The sequence below is a fragment of the Falco biarmicus genome, chromosome 3, assembly GCF_023638135.1.
Source record: "Falco biarmicus isolate bFalBia1 chromosome 3, bFalBia1.pri, whole genome shotgun sequence".
NCBI classification, from domain to species: Eukaryota; Metazoa; Chordata; class Aves; order Falconiformes; family Falconidae; genus Falco; species Falco biarmicus.
In genome coordinates this window covers 113,760,756-113,779,774 of record NC_079290.1, presented here as the reverse complement: position 1 = coordinate 113,779,774, position 19,019 = coordinate 113,760,756, and the positions used below count along the sequence as shown (strand labels likewise).

At 44.6% G+C, this 19,019-nt stretch overlaps 1 long non-coding RNA gene across 2 annotated transcripts in view; it reads right to left on the bottom strand.

The window, feature by feature from the left end:
- The window catches only part of LOC130146840 (uncharacterized), a 385,493-nt gene extending 366,890 nt beyond the window's left edge, over positions 1-18,603 (bottom strand). The window contains exon 1 of one of the 2 annotated variants that reach the window (XR_008821029.1): positions 18,154-18,603. This is a non-coding gene — a long non-coding RNA (uncharacterized LOC130146840). The remainder of the gene's footprint in view (positions 1-18,153) is intronic. The other variant, XR_008821030.1, reaches the window with a different exon arrangement.
- Between the last annotated feature and the right edge of the window lie 416 nt (positions 18,604-19,019).

The window sequence follows — 19,019 nt, the reverse complement described above, 5'->3', positions numbered from 1 at the left end:
TCATCCATGTCCTAGGAATGAAAGAGGTATCTCTGCTTGAAATGCACCAGAAATCCTTCTTGACAAGTCAACTGATGCCAGGCGATCTGTGCCAGGCTTGGAATTGAACAACAGCAACACTGTCACCTCAGCTGAAAAGTTTTCCAAAACTTAGCACAGACAGATGCTGCTGTTGATCTAGAAAAACCATTCCTGACCTCCCTGGCAGGCTACAAATCTGTTTTCCAGAATTTCACAATATTTACTAAGGCATCTTTGCTTCTGTTTTATAAAGAAAAATGTTTCCTGTCCTCTGGGCAGCACAGAAAGAGAATCTGTCAAATGTAAATAGCTGCAGTACTTGTCCAAAGAACTCCTGATACCTATTTTCAGCTCACTGTTTGACTTTGGGCAAATCATGATGTCTCTGCATCGTACCAGTTTAGCAAAACACAAAAGCATGTGCTTATGTCCTGTGGAGCTTTAGTGCTCAGCTGAATCAGAGCCAGTCTGCTCCAGTTTCCCCTCTCATAACATGAGGACAATGATGCCACCTCCCTGTATAGAGAATCCTTAGGACTTACAGATTAACTTTTCCCTAAGGAGAAAACATTCATGTTAGTCTGGCTCCAGCTGTGAAAATTTCAAAGGTAAAGGTATAGCTCCAGAAATATTTCTGCATGTCATCGTAGCCTGACTGTGGCCCCAGTTTGGTGAAATAGATCAGAAGAGATGCCTTCAAAATTGACAGAGCAGGAACAAGCCCTAAAATGTTGTGAACCAGGACTGACCCGTTAGTGCAGATCAGAAGAACTACATTAGCAGAATGCCCAGCTCTTCTCACAGAAAGGAGCACAATAAAGTTAGTATTCCTAGAATTAAATGGGCATCACTAAGCTGCTTGAAACCATAGCATGTAGAGCTGCATTCAGGATTTGGGCTTTGACTAGTCAAAGCAGAGCACCGACGTCTGCCAGGACTAAATCCAGGTCTCGAGAAGGTGCCACCAGGCAAAACAGAGCCGTGCAGTCTCTGGAAGAGCGTACTGTTCTTTGCCCATTGTGCTGGTTTTGGCTGGGACAGTTAGTTTTCTTCACAGTAGCCAGTATGAGGCTTTGTTTTGGATTTGTGCTGGAAACAGTGTGGGTAATTCAGGGAAGTTTCCATTATTGCTGAGCAGCGCTTACACAGAGTCAAGACCTATTCTGCCTCTCACCCCACCCCATCAGCAAGCAGGCTGGCAGACACAAGACACTGGGAGGGGGCACAGCAGGGACAGCTGACCCCAGCTGATCCAAGGGATATTCCAGACCATATGACGTCATGCTCAGCATATAAAGCTGGGGGAAGAAGGAATGGGGGATGTTCAGAGTGATAGCATTTGTCTTCCTAAGTCACCACTATCCGTGATGGAGCCCTGCTCTCCTGGAAATGGCCAAACACCTGCCTGCTGATGGGAAGTGGTGAATGAACTCCTTGATTTGCTTTGTTTGTGTGCATGGCTTTTGCTTTCCAGGGGTCCTCAAACTTTTTAAACAGGGGGCCGGCACGCGGATGAAGTGGCAGGCAGTCATCTGCGGCTGCTTGGTTTCCCCCCCCAACCCCCAGCAGGGGTGTTCTCTAAATACTGGGGGCCAAACTGAGGACCCTGGGGGGCCGTATCTGGCCCGTGGGCCGTAGTTTGAGGACCCCTGTATTACACTGTCTTTATCTCAACACACAAGTTTTCTCACTTTTATTCTGATTCGCTCACCAGTCCTACTGGGTGGGGGTGGGAGTGTGTGTAAGCAAACAGCTGCGTATGGCTCAGTTACCAGCTGGGTTAAACCACAACACCCATGACTTGGTCTAAAGTGTGGAATGCATGCCTTCCATATCACCCTATTTTGTAACCAAACATCCCCAGGTGAGTATTTTGATTTCTTCCTTGTTTGCCAAAACAAACCTCCAAAACAAACCATGGAGTTTGTTCCTTCAACCCACACATAGTTAACTTCAGCCTTGTTCTGCACTAAATCATGCGGCATATGGAGATACCATTCCAAGCCATCTGGATTATTATTAGCCATCAGGTGTTGTGTTCATTACACCTGTTATAAAGAAAAAAGGATAATTGGGGGGGGCAGGGCAGGGAATTATATTCTACTCACAGCATTGCTGCATTTTGTCAATATCTTCCTGTCCCTTTTGCCTAGATGACCAAAGCATCTTTTTGCAATATGCAAAATAAAAACCATTTGCATGAGGTGGAAGTAAAGATGAGTGAACCTTCTTAGCCTGAGCAGATGTTTTTCATTAGAAAATAATTTGTCAAAAGGTAGAGAGACCCATACTACTAATTTTCAGAACAGCTTCTTTCACTTTGGAGGGTAACTAGATTCAATTTAATTGTAAATGGGCTGCATAGTCCCCAGAATAAGGAAATGGAAAGCAATGAGAATGCGTGCTATTTTTTAAATCAAAATCTTCCCCAAAATAAAGGACTTGTGTCCTATTTCCCCTGGGACAATTGTTGATTCCTAATTTAACCTCATAGCTACTGGATATCTATCTTCTGAGATAAAGCAACATTTAAGGGTACTGGAGAGAAACAACAGGAAGAACTTTACTGCATCTGTGTTGTAAGTCCATAAGCTAACAAGTGGCTGTTAATCCTAGAGAAGAGACGGTACATTTTAAGGAGAAACGTAGACTACAATGGATAGAGACAGAACAAGTTTCCACATGGAGAGATCCAGCTTCTGATCCTGCTTCTTATCTGCTGGGTGATGTGGGACCAGGCTGGTCCTCTGCTTACTGCTGTCTAATTACCGCCCCCTGATGCAATTAGATTATGAGTTGTTCAGAGGCTCTTCCAGGAAGCACATGACACAATAAAACAGCATCCTCCATTAGGTTCTCTTTCTCTCACCAATGGCAAAATGCAAGTATTAATAATTGATCCAGCACAATTAACATGTGGCAGACACAAGCAAAACTAACATGAGGGAGTCTGGAATCTAAAACTATGTTTCAGAGCTGAGCTCTGTGGACAGAACTGTATTTATTTGTATCAAACAAACAACTCACCTAATTTCGGTAACGTTAAGCCCCTTGCAGTGAGAAACGCTGGCATTGGGTTTCTGCATGCACACAAAAATGTGTAGGCACATGTTTGTTTATCTGTGTGTGCCAATGTATAAATATGTACAAACACATATACACATGTATATGCAGCTCCTCTGTTCCCAAAGGAGTACATAATCACAGACACAGCGTAAGCACTTGCTCTGTGCATTTGCTGAATCACAACAGCGCCAGGCCAGGGGCTGGCTTTTCTCCTCCTTGTGCACCTGCTTACAATCAAATGCCAACAAAAAGAGCCAACCCAAATAAACAAGCACTCTGAGTTGAATTCAAGGATCTAGGTGTTGATGGAAAAGACTAAAACTAAGACAACTGCTGGAGAGTGCCTGTCTGTGCTGCTTTTGCACATGGAGGTTTCTTATTTCCTGAAGCCAAAGACTGTGTGACCCGCATCGATAACAAGCCATTAAAGAAACAAAAAGAGTCCCCACCAATTCGTGGTTTGAGCAGTCAAAGGCTCAAATTTGCTAGACTTCAAACTGTAAGGGATGATTCTTCCTTTGTCATTCATAAAATCAGGAGATCTTACCTCCACTAAAGAACAAATTTCACTCAGCAATACTGGATTGCTTTTAAATTAACAAATCATAGTCCCTGAGGGCCTCAGGGGAATTCCTGCCTGTGCTGGGAGTGAATAACAAGTCTCCCACTGACTTCCAGGAGCCAGGATTTCATTTCACAACATTTTCAAGACATTTTTACAATGCAAAATAAAGCACACCACTTGTACCAATACGGACACGTAGTATACCATCCCTGGTATGGTTACAGCCTCATCTTGTGCACATGCTTCATCAGACCATAGTTATCCCCATGGGATATGAGCATAATCCACCCTGCTATTAGGCAGTTCTACTATGGGATAAGCTGGTTCACCCTTAAACTGGTCTAGTTATAGCAGTACAAAAATAAAAGCACACTTAATATCTAGGCATTATTACTCAGCTCAAAAAAAAAAAAATCACTACCCTTATTATCATTCTGCAGATTAGGAAACTGAGGTATTTTGTCTGTGCCCCTGTTACAATCAACTTTTCTTTCCCATTTGATGCAACTTGGTGCTAAAACAGAACAGAGCATGTGTCATTTGTCCAAGTAATTTTGCACAGCTGCACTTGTAACCATCATTATTGCAAAGGTATCAAATTTAAATGGCACTGGTTTGTTCAAAGAGATGTTCTTTTAAGAACAACAGGTAATTATATATGGGAGATCCTTGCTGACCAAGGTAATCTGTAATTTTTTAAAACAAAAAAACCCCACTGCTTGGACTTTCAGAGAATAATTCCAATTTTCAATGAAACTACATGAAAACACATTGCACTGGTTGTTTACTGTTAAAGTTCCTTGGATTTTTTTTCTTTAATTTTCAAAGGTTTTATTTTATAGTTTCAGAGGTTTCTTCCGTTTTCTTATATTACTTTCTGAAGACAGAGATACACTTCAGGACTGGATATTCATGCTAAAGCTACAGGTTCTATTTCAACAGTATTTTATTTGAAAATGAAAATGTGTGTTAAAGAAGAGAGGCCTGAATTTTAGAAAGCAAACAAGAAACCAATAATTATGGAAAATAGTAAAAAATGAAGCTTTATGCATTTGCTGAAATTCCCCAAATCTGTAAACAATGCCCTGCAAACAGGTGTTTGGCTGCTTAATCAACCCATGAGGACTTTGCAGGTCTGTAAAAATGGGGCAGAAACCTCAAGAGAAAATGACTCCTTATTGACATTTATGTTTCTGAGTGTGGCTTGATGCAAGAACAGAGTTGCATAAAGATGAGAAACGACAAGGGAAAAAAATATCAGAACATTTCCCACCGCTGCTAAAGTTCCATTTAAATCTGTACCCAGATCTATATTTCAGACTTCCTAAAAATCTGAGGTATTTAAATTACCTCATTATAGATTTAACTTTTCTGCCATGTGTGATAAAAACAACCAAAGCTGGGCTTACAATGTCTAGGGGGGCCTTCTTGGAAATGAACACAAAGCATCAAGATCTCTTAAAGAGTTTTAGTCTCATTCCCGCTCCGGGAATATAAAATAACTCCTCTTATCCAGTCTGAACAGACAGTTCTTTCCCTCTTGATGAAGACTCCTGAGCCTAATTAGGGAAATAAACAAACAAGCTTTTATCATGAGAAGAGGAAGGCTGCTACCAGGGTTGATACCTGGTCATACCCTGAGCTCAGCCAGCCGTCCCCAGGCTGTCAGTCAGCATGGCCTGATACCCTGATACCGGGCAGAGGTCATATTAACCCCCTGACCACCACTGGATCACAGGCTGCTCTGCTACGCTGGGTGGTCCTTGCTATTGCTGGGGCAATGCAGATGCTTGCCCTATTTGCATGACTATAAACCAGGGATTTTCTCTTATACATACATAAATACATACACATGCATACATACAGAAGGATGGTAGGTCCTATACATAGACAACCTTTTTCTCCAAATCACTTTTGCACCTGTAGCTTCCCTGTTTCTAAATTTCCCTCCTCTTTTTCTCATTTCTGTGGCTGCTTTCCTGTCCAAATTCAGCATAACCATCGACTTCCGTTCCAATAACTGCACCTTCTTTCATTTTTTGGGGGGTTATTGAGAGTTATGGATTACTTGTGGACTAATTTGCAAGAAACATAGTTTTAAAGGAGTGAGAGTTACTTGATTTCAAGCTATCAAGTTTTTATCTCTACCCCTACCAGCTCCATGATTTGCAGATTGCTGCATATGTATCGTGCAGTATAGAATTTTAGAGAATCTGGCCTTTTTGTCTGAATCAACAGTCAAGCAACCAAACTCTAATGAAATCAAACGGATGTTGGCACCTGAGTTCCTTAGGCTTCTTTAAGATGTTCAGTGCCCACGACTGAGGAAGCCATGAGGAAACCAGCCTCAGTCTGACCAACAGCAGGATACACAGAGTTGTTTCCACAACCAGTGCTTTACACCCCACTGTTCCAGCCACCAAGAAGCATAACTGTTTACAGATGTTATTTCTGCACACCTACATTTCTTTCGAACTCTTGCAATGCTTTTGATCTGCCTACCTTGGCGCTGAAATCCACACTGGTTGCCAATGACATTTCTTATTGATTTTAAAAAGCTTCTGCTAGCCTACGCTATAGTGCTGTAATAGTCTAGCTCTGGAACTTCTTTATCATGTACTTTCTTTTTATGTTCCCCAGCTGTTCTTGAGGCACATCCTTCTAATTTATAAGTTTGTCCTACCAATAAAAAAAATTAAATAAAATATTGGAAATATTTGTAGCTAGAACTGTCAGTATTTATGCCTCACAGTTGGCAGAATCTCCTTCCGATTGCTATTCAATGGTTTGAATCTCTTCAGAGATGTGTAATAGAATTCCATTTTTAATCAGGTTGGAACTGCAAAGCATCCTAGGACATCACTGGCCAAATGCCCCCAGAGAAGTATTTATGTTGTTGTAACACCATAATCATCCATCAAACACCAGATGTTAATAATAGCATTTAATTTGAAAATGGAGCTTTGCTTTTATGTTATTTCTATGTACTTTATGCAAGCAGAAAAGGCTAATTATCTCTATTTAAGAGAGCCAGAAGCAGAGGACATGCTGCAGAGCAGGGATTTGAGCCTCATTCTGATCTTTGTTCACTGTCTGGCAGAAGTGAACCGTATCCACATCTTCAGACAGCTGAGACATCAAATGGCGCTTGATCTTGTGAAATCTAGCCCCAGCTCTGCCACTTTCAGCTTCAGCAAGCCACACCAGCTCAGCATTTCTTGATTAAAGTGGGCAGCAATGCAAGGCAGAGGGTAACAACAGCACCTTTTTGGTAGGGAATTAAAAGTTGCACCTACCTTCTTCACATTAACTACAAGACTAGTCTTTAAACACAATCCTTAAAGCATATTTAATTTAATTGTTCTCCCTCTTTGGCTTTTCTACATGGACATAGTTAATATGGGCTCAGACTTCCCCGTTGCTGTCCCCAGTATTGGGGTTTTTATGGTGAGATCCTCCTGCCCCTCCCGTTTTGGAGTCTTCTCCCTTGACTGTTTTCTGTAGCGTTGTAATATTCACACACTTCAAACAAAAGATTATGAAAGGGCAAGCAGATGACGAAGTGGTGGCACTAGCAACAGGGTACCAACAGCCCAGGCCAGCCACTTAGTGGCACAGAAAATTTGCTTTCCATGTTAGAAAGGATAACCTGAGTTAGGCTGTGGTCTGACATTGCATTTCCAGATCCTGCTGCCTGTGGCCACCCCTGCTGCCTGCCCTGCCTCCATCACGCTGTCCCTTCACCCTCCTGTGCTCTCCTGCAAGCTCTTTGCTGCACAGAGGAGCATTTCTGTTCTGGACCCACAACAGTAACGAAAGCTGTGTATGGAAACAGCAAATCTCTGCACTCCATGGACAAGGAAGGGAGTCATCTATCAAACTCTTACCTTCCTGGGCAGGCTTGGATAAAATTAATAGCATAAACCTGTAAATTCACTTGGGCACCTTTGCTACAGAGTTAATAGCAACTATGTCAGCTGGTGACTGAAGAGATCCACTAGAGCCCCGCAGAGGTCTCAGCTAACAGCCTGCTCCTAGCAAAGGAGAGGAATGGAATGAAATGGGCAGATGTAGAGAGATGAAGCTTCGCATTGCATTTAAATTCTCAGTGAAGTCAGGAAGCATGTTGTATTTCACATAGAGAGTGATGGATCTTGCAGTGGACTGCCAGTGGATGCTGACACCTTCAGCCTCAGGGTGGGTCTCTGCCTGGAAGTAAAGCCTTCATGTTCTTCAAAAGGGCAAGTAGGTGCTCTGACTTCAGATGTCTAAAAGTTAGCTGTCTAAGACTGATCTACTCACTCTCTGCCCCTTTTATAATCAGGGGAGAGAAAAGTGAGTCATCTCCTCCCAAAACATGCTGCTAAGTCAGGTCCAATGAATCACCTTGAAGACCTTGTTCCTCTCCATTGAATATAAAAAGGGTCTGGAAAGAGTGATTCATGCTTTTTATTTGTCTTTTAGATACCAAATCAGTGAGATGCAGTCCACCTTAAAGCAGACCACCCTCTTCTAGCCTTGAAAGTCAGCATATCAGTGGGCACATCTATGCTACCAAACTGGTTCCCTTTGTGTTTTGCTCCAGGGTTCCAGCCTTCCATGCTAAGCAGATGTTCAGTCCCGGAGACCCAGTGTAGTATGGGCCAGCCCACTGCACTGACGAGGGCAGTAGGACACTGAACTAAGTACAGTGAATTACAGGGGCTACACCCTGAGGTTAGTATGGATACACCAGCCTGGGTGCAAGGACCAGAGCTTGCTCTTTCACGTGGACAGCAAAGCAGTTATAGAGTGAAAGCAGTAAGGCTGTATTTTCTGAACAGGAACAGGCTTCCTCCAGACTTATTCCTATGTGCCAACACCCACTTAGCGGACAGGAGTGCAGCATCTCACTGAAGGTGTGACAGGCTGCTGGGCTGTCAGCCCCTCTCCACTCTCCAGCTTGCTTTGCTCTTCACCTTGCTGGGAATCTTGCCTTTAATTGTGTCAGTACTGACACGAGGCCATGATGTACCCCTTGAATTCATCCATGAGAGGTCCCAATATTCTTAGTTTAAAAGGGAAATTGCTAACAATTTGTGTGCCCAAGAAATTAATAATGCAAGAGAAGTGCAAAAAAAGGTGAACCATTATTTAGTATTGGCTCTATTTCTAAACACAACATGTTCACAGCATGCTGTGTCACTCAGACCTCTAAAAAACAGAAAAATGTCAACCAGAAAAAATTACTATAGGTCCAGTTCAACTCCTAGTCAGTACAGTGCCCTGGGATCCCAGTGAGCCCTAAAACTGGAACAGAAAGTAATAGGGTGACCAAAACAAAAGTCTGGGAGCTAAATTCTGTTCTCATTCAACCAGTTGTAACCTTGACTGGGCACTGCTGATTCCAGCATGTGTGCTGGATTTAATCACCAAAGTGCACAGACACTGCTCCAGAAAGGCCTTCATGAAACAAGATCCCTGCAGGCATCCCAAATAAGCATTGCAAGCAGCCAGCACCAGTGCATCACGTCTCCCATCCATCCCTGCATCTGCTCAGCCCTGCAGCAGCTCAGGCACTTCTGGCGTACAGTAGTTAAAAACAAAACCAAAAAAAATCCCAATAGTGTTAGGAGAAGAAAGGGTGTTTAAATCCTGCAGAAAATGCTGTGATTTCATAAACTGACCCATGCTAGAAGTGAGGTAAATTCAGAACTTAAGGAAGTTTTGGTGAAAAAGGAATATACTTGTCCTTATGGACCAAGATGAGTGCATGGCAAAGAGGAAGCATAACGGAAGAAGTAACCAATATTGACACACAGAAAATCCAGAAGGACACACTCAGTACATGCTTAGTCCCATTCCCGCCCAAATGTTAAAATCACACTTTGATACACCATCTCTCTTCTTCAAGGACAAGAAAGAAGTACTCAGGGTCCAGCTTTCCCAGGCTGCAATATAACAGGATAGTGCTTTGAAATAACAAGCTCAAATAGCAATTTATTAGACAATCTAGGCTCAAGACTTCTATTTGTACAGTCTGGATCCAGCCCCAAGAAATCCTTCCAGCGCAGCTTTTTCCAGAATTCACGGGTCCCCAAGAAAACACACATTTTAGTCAAACACAATGCAAAACAGGGCAGTTTTCTCTCCCCAAGCAGAAAGTGAAGTCCACAGGTCTCCCATACCAGTGCATTTAGGGGACACCTTCTTCAAACACTGATGCTTCCTTTCCAACTGCAAACCCTCCTAAGCTGCTTTTGCTTCAACAGTGAGGAGAAAGGGATTAGCTGTCATATGGAGGAATGGATGCACCCAAGGTTTTGTGTAGTTGAGGCAGCAGGAGACAGCAAAGCTGGATTAAAAAATCTTGGCAATTTTTATTTTAGCTTCTTTCAGACTGAGAGATATAAATAAAAAGTAGCATCTCAACAAAAGAAAGCTGCTAAGACTGCTACTTGACTGCGCAGTGTGAATTGGCTCCTGAGAAAATCTGTTCTAAGACAGTTACACTATTACAATAAGTATTAAAATTAATGATGCTAAGTCACCTAGAAGAACCTGACAAGGGGATATCTAATGACAGACCCATTTTCTAAAACCATTTATATGCATATATTTGGGAAAAGTGCAAAGGCAGTGCGTGCGTGCATGTGTACAGCCATCTGTGTGTGTTTGTGAATGTTTTAACATCCACCTGTGTAATGGCAATCAGTGACAAACAGAGGTGATCTGTGTTACCAAGTTAATCCTCCTGTCCCAGAACAGCATGAGCTCTGCACACCATTCTTGCCATTTGTTTAACCTGCAGACTTCACTCATTCACTCACTCACTCCTTTATCCAGGGCTTTTATCACATCTTCCACAAAAGTTTGCTTTATGTCTCACTTGAATTTTCCTCGTTGCAGCCTGCATGTGATTTCTTACCCACAGCAGATGTGAAGAAGGCATCATTCCCCTTCTTGCACCCACCTTTTGTGGGAAGACAATTACCACTGAAATTTTCTCTAAGCTACACAACCCAATTATTTCTTTCTACTCTGTCAGCCACAGTTTTCCAGACCTCTTGATCATTTTATCAGTCTCCTCTGCAGTTTCCTCAGTTAATTGGTCTCCACCACTCCTAAGGTTTAGTGCCCCAAACTGGACACAATACCCAGCTGGAGTCTCCCGGTGTTTAGTGGAGTAGACAGCTGACTCCACACATCTTGCAAGGTGTACTCTGGTTTAGACTGCTGGTAGAAGTCTTCAAAGAATAACAGCTGTGTTTGGCCTGTATTAGTACCTACTGACCAGCTACAAACGCAGGTTTGGATGAATTTCCATCATCCAAAAATAGTACCAGATCAGAATTTCTGGTAAGATTTTGAAAATACTTCACATAAGCTGTAGCTGGACTGCACTAGACCCTGTCAAACACCTCTTAGGGAACTTCTTTTTGCCCAAAGTCTAAATCTGGTGCTCCAAACTCAGCATCTCTGGGGTGAGATGTGAATTTTGGAATTTCTCCACTTTTGGAGTACTGTACTATTGCAGTAGCTCACCCAGTCTCTACACATGCTGAGACAACTGTATGCTTCTCCAGGAAAAAAAAAAAAAATAATCTGGATAGAAGCATCTAGAAGACTTGGCCCATGGGATGACTGTTGGATCACACTGCACCAAGCAAGTACTTAATTAGAGAAAATACGAAGACACAAGCTTGCCTAAGGTCATTCAACAGACAGATGGCACTGCAGCCCAGGTCACTGTGTCACTGCCTTGCCCATACAAACACAGTTGCTTTATCACCTGAAAAAAGAGTAAGAGCTGTTTTAGTGACTTCAAACTCAGTCACTAAAATGTAGAATTGTTTCCAAAGGAATGCCCTTAAGGTGTTTTGATCATTTCAGAGCAGTAGTGAAAAGGCTATGGGAGTGGATGAGTTGAGTTAATGAACAGTTTTCCCATCTTCACTTGTCTCTGACCCCTAGCTGATGAAAATAGAGGACGTTTAAACACTGAAACTTAGAGCCCTACTTTGTTCAAATAATGACTCTGCTTAGCATTCAAGCCCTTGCTAAGGGACAGTGTTTATTTTATTCTAGAGTTTAATTGAATCCCCAGAAGGCTGTCCCTAGGCATACTCATTTGAAAGCAAGGGTCTAAAAATAGAGTTGGGACACATTTGGGACAAGTGTAAAGAGAAGGTGACTTTTCAGAGCTATAAACCCTTCCCTCACACCCATCCCAAGCATAAAGTTCTGTCAGCTCTCCATGAGTCAGTGCTCCTGTAAAGTCAGGAGTCCTTGCTTGCCTCTATTCACACTTGCAACAGAGAAACAGAAACTGATTTTGACCCAACTTCCATTAGTTTCACGTTGTTAATACCACCAAACTTAGGAGAATCAGTTCTGATTTGTATCACCAGAAAAGCAGAATTCGGTCTCCCACAGTGCTGGTCATTATCATGATTATTCCATCTGGGTTAACATGGCCAGTAAGTGCTGGCTGACTGGAGATGTTGTACTTTGGAGGAGATGGAAACCCCAGGCCAGCTATGACTCACCAAAAGCCCATGGAATTTTCCTCCCAAGTCGGCTTTCAGAAGAAGATTCCCAGTCAAATCCTAAATGGGGTCATTAAAAATGGTCCATGCAGAGACCTCCTAGCACAGGTTGAAATTTTTTCAAGCCCCTGTGTGAACACTCTCATTCAAGACTGAAGCACTTCATTCAACCCACAACCCATTACTCAGGCCTGAAAATACGCATATCTGTACTCTTCAATTTATAGGAGACAAACTGTGCTTTCACATATTTGGCTGACCTGCCACGAAAGCCCGGGAGGTCATCCTACAGAGGGGACCCCTGAACCAACAGTGCTTTCATCTGGGAATTGTGATTTGATCAGGATTGTCTAATACATTAACCCCCAAGGACCCCAATTCACATCAGATGCATTAGAAGCTCCAGACCCTACCATGTCAGACAGCTCAGTCAAGGGATTTCAACCTCTTCCCGCAATGATCCCACAGAGTTAATTCCTTCCACGTATTGGACCTGGCAGGAGCCGCCTGGGTTTTTTCTTGCCAAGTGCCAGTCACTGCTATTGTAACTAGCTAGCTAATGGCCTGGCAGGACTCTGTGAGCAGACCTGGGGTTAATGAAGACTTCCATCAAACACCCTCTGCATGGGTGAAGGTGACAGGGAGATTTAACACACTGTATTTGTTTGGAAGGAGCTGGGGATAATTAAAAATTAAATGGACTTTCTCCATTATGCATTCATTATTGACAGTTCTATATTAACTGGGGATTTCAATTAATAGTTCTTCTTCGCTAGTCCAACTTTTCTAGCAGCTAAACTTATCACCAGAGCTAATTGCTAACGCCCCTTTTATCCTCCACCTCCATGTACTTTTAATCTGTAGCAGAAATCCAGGCATTTCAGGGGATGCTCTTACTTAGAAACATTTTGCAGAAAAGCAGCAGAACACTCAAAGAAAATGTTCTTGCCTCTGTCCCAGTCCAGTTTCCTGTTCCATAACAGAAATCTCAAGATTTTTCTTTCCTCTACAGCCACAGAACAAAATGCTGACTTAACTCTTTCATGGAACCTCATGCACATGCTAACACAGTTCAACTCATTCTTTAGTTTGATATCTTAACACTGCTTTCAGCTTTACTGATCAGGTCACTATTGCTGCAGCCTTACCATGAATCAGATGAAGCACTGGCGACGCTCATGTATTTCACAAATGCTTACTAGGTTTGTTTATTCAAGAAAAAAACCAAAAAAATTTAGGGAAACCTTGGAAATAAACATTTCCTATTTTTCACTGCATTTTTACTTGGATATTGCTATCACATTTACTTTGGAAAATTCTGAGACAGAAAACCACACGGTACTGAAAAAAAAGCTTCAATCCACATTAAACAGAAGTCCAAAGTTTTTAGGGAGTAAAAACATCTTCTTTCCTTTCACCAGAACCTAAAGTAAACCCCATATATCTATTCTTCATGCCACAACTGACTTTGTCCCTAAGGTCATTCTGCTTGGATTGTCTGTGAAGACAGTTCATTTCCCACTTACACAGAGCTCCCTTGGGTGCCGCAGACCAGGGAAGACCCTCACAGTGAGGCCCAGGTCAGGGAGGCTGCTGATGGGATACCTATTTGTTAGCAGATCACAGAGACCTTTCTTCTTTGAACACTACAACAGGTTAATGGTGTTTGGCCAAGCACTCTTGGACAGCAACTTTAAAACATCCCACCCTGCCCATCAACAAATCTCAAATACATAAAACCTGTCTACACTTTCCTACAAGAACTTGTTCTATCAGCAGCCTCTAAGTCACCTTTGGTAAACGCCACATTCCCCTGTGTCAGGTAACAGAAAACCAGAGAAATGGTAGCACCAATTCACACCAAGGGTTCATTTCACTGAGCACCCTCTCTCTAACTCTGCCCTTAAAAAGGAAAGAACAAGAATGGGACAAGCAGATATGATGCCTTCCCTGCTAACCTCCCAGCCTCCAGACTTTTTCATCTGTATTTTCTGAATCTCTAAATTTTCCCAGTTTCTAAATACCTGACGTGGTATTTTGCATTTATTAGCCTTCAGTGGGGCTCTCTAGGTAGCTCCACCACCATTCAAAACAATAAATAAATGAGAAAAGGGACTGCTGAATGCTGCTGCAGTGAATTGACAGGCTTGAGTAACAGTTTCCACGCCTCTTGCCAAAGATGACATTGCTGGCTCAAGGGGAACCCAAGCACCCACCTGAACACTGGCATCATGATTCCACACATCTATGATCACAGCCTCCCCTAAAGGGAAGCAAACTGCAAGTCACCTCCACCACTCCCCAAACTGGAAATGGCAATGTGCACTGGCACTGTCCTGGGATACTTGGGCTGTGGTTCGCGGTGAAGAACATCCCAGACTAAACCACCAGCATCATGGCGACCCAGCAAAGGCCCCATGCTAGATGAAACTGGGGTTCTGGAGAGCAATATGCCCTCTTCATTTTCTACAGTAACAACTGGAAACTTCCTAAAAGTTGCAAGCCGAAACTGCTCAGGCCTATTCTTCTCTCCATGCATGTGTAAATCCTGCTAAATAATTATAATAATAATACAAAACATCTGTAAAGTATCCTTCATGAAATGGTCCCAAGGAGACTTCTTATTCAGGCATAATCAAACAAGCAGTGAACACAACCTTTCATTCAGAATTAACAGCAAGAGCAGATGGGGCTCTTCCGGGTATCAATCGACATCAGATTGCACATTGACCTCAGGTCAGGCATGTGGAGAAGCTGCACTGAAAAAGGAAAAGCAGAACCAGAGGTGTTGGGGACAAGTTTATGGAGTGCATTTCTCTGCTGACCTGATTTTCCTGAAAAAAAAGGCTTTGGGGTCACTGCTGCATCTGTGAAATATCATCCAAAATGGAGAAACATGAAGAGGCCAAGAGGGAGAGGAGGATGGGAAGAGAGCAGAGAAGGGATGGAGGCAAAGGCCATTGCATGAAATATAATTTTTTCTTGAGCCAGAGACAGCCTTGCTCTATGGTCACTGTGGCACAAGCACAAACAGACCCAAAGTAGCTTTAATCTACATTTAGAGTACCTTTACCTTTAATCTAGCTTTAATTCAGAAGCCAACAGCAAGGGACCTGCTTCATCATGGATTTCCCACTGTTACTGATCCCCCAGCTCATCCCAGGGCCTCAGGTGGCTCAGAGAGGCAGAAATGACCACACGACTATTCATACTCTGAATAGAAGTGAGCTTAAGTACTACAAATGCTGCAGCCAAACCTCTCACTGCACACAGAGGTGCATCTCATTTGTTTGTTCAGGACATGGCACACAGGGGCTATGCTTTTGATGTGCTTTTCAGGACAAAACAGAAGGGTTCACAGGCAGCATCTTGCCCCCAAAATGGCAAAGGCAGTGGGACAGCTTCCAGAACACTGAGAGGGCCCAGAAACATACACAGAAACAGTGAGAGTCCCAGGCCTGAGCTTTTAAGAGGCTTTTAATTCTTTCAGAGAGTGAGAGTCTTGGTTTCTGTTGCTGTTGACACAAGGAGTGGGAAGAAAGGCTATTTACACCTTTTACTTAAGGTCATATGTGACTTCAGTCTCCAGCAATGACATTTCAGTGCTCAGGTTTCCTCTGCCCACAGAAGGTGACTCAGGCAGTGAGCTCAAATACCTTGCTCAGTGTAAACAAACCAAGTGAGTTGAATTGACACAGGAACACAAATATCCCCGCAGAGCACACAGTAACACAGATATTCCAGGAGCAAGGATGGGAGGAGAGAGATGGGGCAGGATCTCGTTGACAGGCAGATTTCAAGGCTGAAAGGAACAGAGGCCCAGCCACCCTGAGCTGTGGACAATATGACAGACCAACAGCCTAGTAGGTACAGCATTTTTGCAATGAACACTAAGACCTTCAGATCTACCCCAACAAAAAACCTCTGCCTGGAATGACCATTAGGTGCACCTCCCCACAGACAGGTTCTTCCAGACAGGGCAATCCTACCGGACCTTTACTCAGGGTTACCTCAAAAAAAGACTATACGAGTTATTTTTCTTACACTGAAGCAGGACCTGCAGGGATGAATCAAAGAATCACAGAAAGCTCAGGTTGGAAGGAAGCTCTGGAGATGGTCTCGTCCAACCAAACTGCCCTGCTCAAAGCAGGATTAATTACAGCAGGTAATTAATCCGCGGCCCTGTCCAGTGTGCCTTTGAAAACCTGCAAGCCTACACACACACCGACAACACCTCCGTAACTGACCTGGGCAGCCTGTTCCACTGCTTGCCTACCCTCACAGTAAATAGAGTTCTTCTTATGTTCAAACAAAATGTCCTGTATTTCAATTTGTGCACCACAGAGAAGAGTATGGCTCCCTCTTCTTTACCCCCTTCCATTACATATTAGCACCAAGCCCAGCACAACAGCTATAGCAGAAGTGTGCTGTACCTTCTCGTTGAGACCACCACCCTGTGAAGGGCAGCAGGACTACCCTGCATGTTCCCATCACAGAGAGGGGAGTGAGGCACTGAGAAACTAAGTGACACTACCAAGGTCAAACAGGACATTGATGGTAAAGGCAGGTAAACCCAGACGGTAAACCCAGATGGAAAAAGATGATGGTAAACCCAGAATCCAGGTCTCAGGCCTCATCCCTCCACCAGCCTCCTCTGGCTGGCACAGCGTGCGTGTCCTACACTCACTACAAGCCCTGCAAAAGCCCAGACCACTCCCTGGCTAAGCAGACAGCAAGAGCCCTTTTATTTCAGGAACAAGATGCTATGTGTGTGAAGGGAAAGATAAGCAATGTTGTTTTGCCGCCCTTTCTCCATGTAAGAAACGAGCGAGATGCACGCACGGGAGAAAAATTTATTTGGTGATATCTTTGGAAAGCATTTTCTAGCCTTTGCTTCCAAACAGCTCTACAACTACAGCAGTTTCACATAAGTTAGAAACAACTTCAAAAAGGGGGTCCCAACAGACCCACTGAGGATTTCCGACTTCTCTCTTTTCCTTTTACACATGAAGCCTCCACTGGTCTCCTTGCATGTTCCCACCTGTTGCCCCTGCCCAGCGGCACCCTTTGGTGGGTGCCCACCCAAGGGAGGCCATGGCCTGAGTTTCCACGGCTGTTGGGAACCATCTAGTGGCCCTCAGCCGGATTGCAGTAGTGTCCCTCCTCAAGCGGACGCTGGGCAGAAATAACACCCGGCCAGGTCAGACAATAACTGCACTTCGATGGTGTATTTCGCCATGAGACTGGCATGAAATTGGCAGACTGTGGTGGCCATTCTTGCAAAAGTGCTGCCCTTCAAAGCAAGCTGATATTTCTGCTGTTACCACTGCAATGAATAACCTCTCTCCCCATTCATCCCATGCCACTACACAGAAGCATCTCTGTTTCATGTGGCAACAACCAGTTGCAACAGCTTTGCAAGAGCAGCTAGGCAGTTCCTCCGGGCGAGAACACGACAGCAAGGCCCATGGTCCTGGAGACCCTGACAGTTGTCTTAATGCAAAACACCACAAAGTCTGCTTGATGCTTACAGCTATGCCCACCTTTCCACCACCTAGCTCACTATCCAGATAGATTTTCTTGCTGTTAAGACCCCAGAAACTTATGTTAGATCCCATGCAAACACTATGTCCTCCCCTCAGGGAGTGCGAATTACCATTGCTGTACCACGGTCAGTGGAGTCCTCATGTCCTGCTGAGGAAATGACCTTCCCACAGTGATACAGTTATTCACTGGAAAAATAAACCAAATTCCCCTTTGCACAGTAATGGAGTGGCCAAGTTAACAAGGTGTCACTGGCAGACTGGAGGAATTTTTAGTTAATCTAACTTATTGCAAATTAGCAGCAAATCCTAATGACTGATTTGTGTTGTGAAGAGCACGTACATAATTAAACACTGAGGAGAGCATCTTTTCTCCACCTCCCCAGGCTCAGCCTCACTCATGGACTCTCCTCCCACCACCCAGCCTCACCTCCCACTGCCCCTGACGTGTTTCCGCTGCTCTGGGCACCTTACTGTGGCTCCTCAGCAGTCCTGCACCTCTCGGGGTGTCCTGGCCTCAGCGTGTGTTCCTGCAGGCGGTGGGCCCTCAGTCAGGGTGTGCCAGCGTGGGTCACCCACAGGCTGCAGTGGGGTGTCCTCCATGGATGCCCTTGCCCTGGCATGGGTCAGGCACAGTCTGCGGTGGGGTGTCCTTGCACCGTCTGGGTCAGCCACAGGCTGTGGTGGGGTGTCCTTGCATGGCGTGGGTCCCCCACAGGCTGCGGTGTGGTGTCCCCCAGGGGTGTCCGTGCCCAGCCGCCCTCCCGCGCCCCGCTCCCCGCAGCGGCGGCCGGGAACACTCGGGAACGCGCGGGGCAGTCTGGCGCTGCTGCCTCGCGCCAGGGCTGCGCGGGCCAGACGGCTGCCGGCCCTCCGCCGCCCTGAGGGGACCGGCCGCCCCGCCTCCGCCGCGGCAAGACAAGGGATCGCCCGCCAGAATGTTTTGCTGCCATTTCACAAACAAGCTGGAGGGAGCAGGGTGCAGCTTTTGAAGCCCTCTGGGCTTTCTTTTTTTTTTTTTTTTTCTCCCCCCCCCCCCCCCCCCCCCCCCCGTTGGTTCTGGTGCTAATGATCAACAGGGGAGTTGGAAGTGTGAGCGTTCTCCCGATGGAGCCAATTAAGAGAAAGGGGTCGAACGGGCTTAGCCTAGACAAGCTGTCTGGTCTGGCAGCAGAGGCCGCATGCGCCTACCGCTGGGATGGCAAGCAGTGCAAGGGACGCAGATTACTTGAGAGGGGACACAGGATGTGCTGGCAGAAAAACTAAAATCTGCAGACATTAAAAGCACGTAAGTGG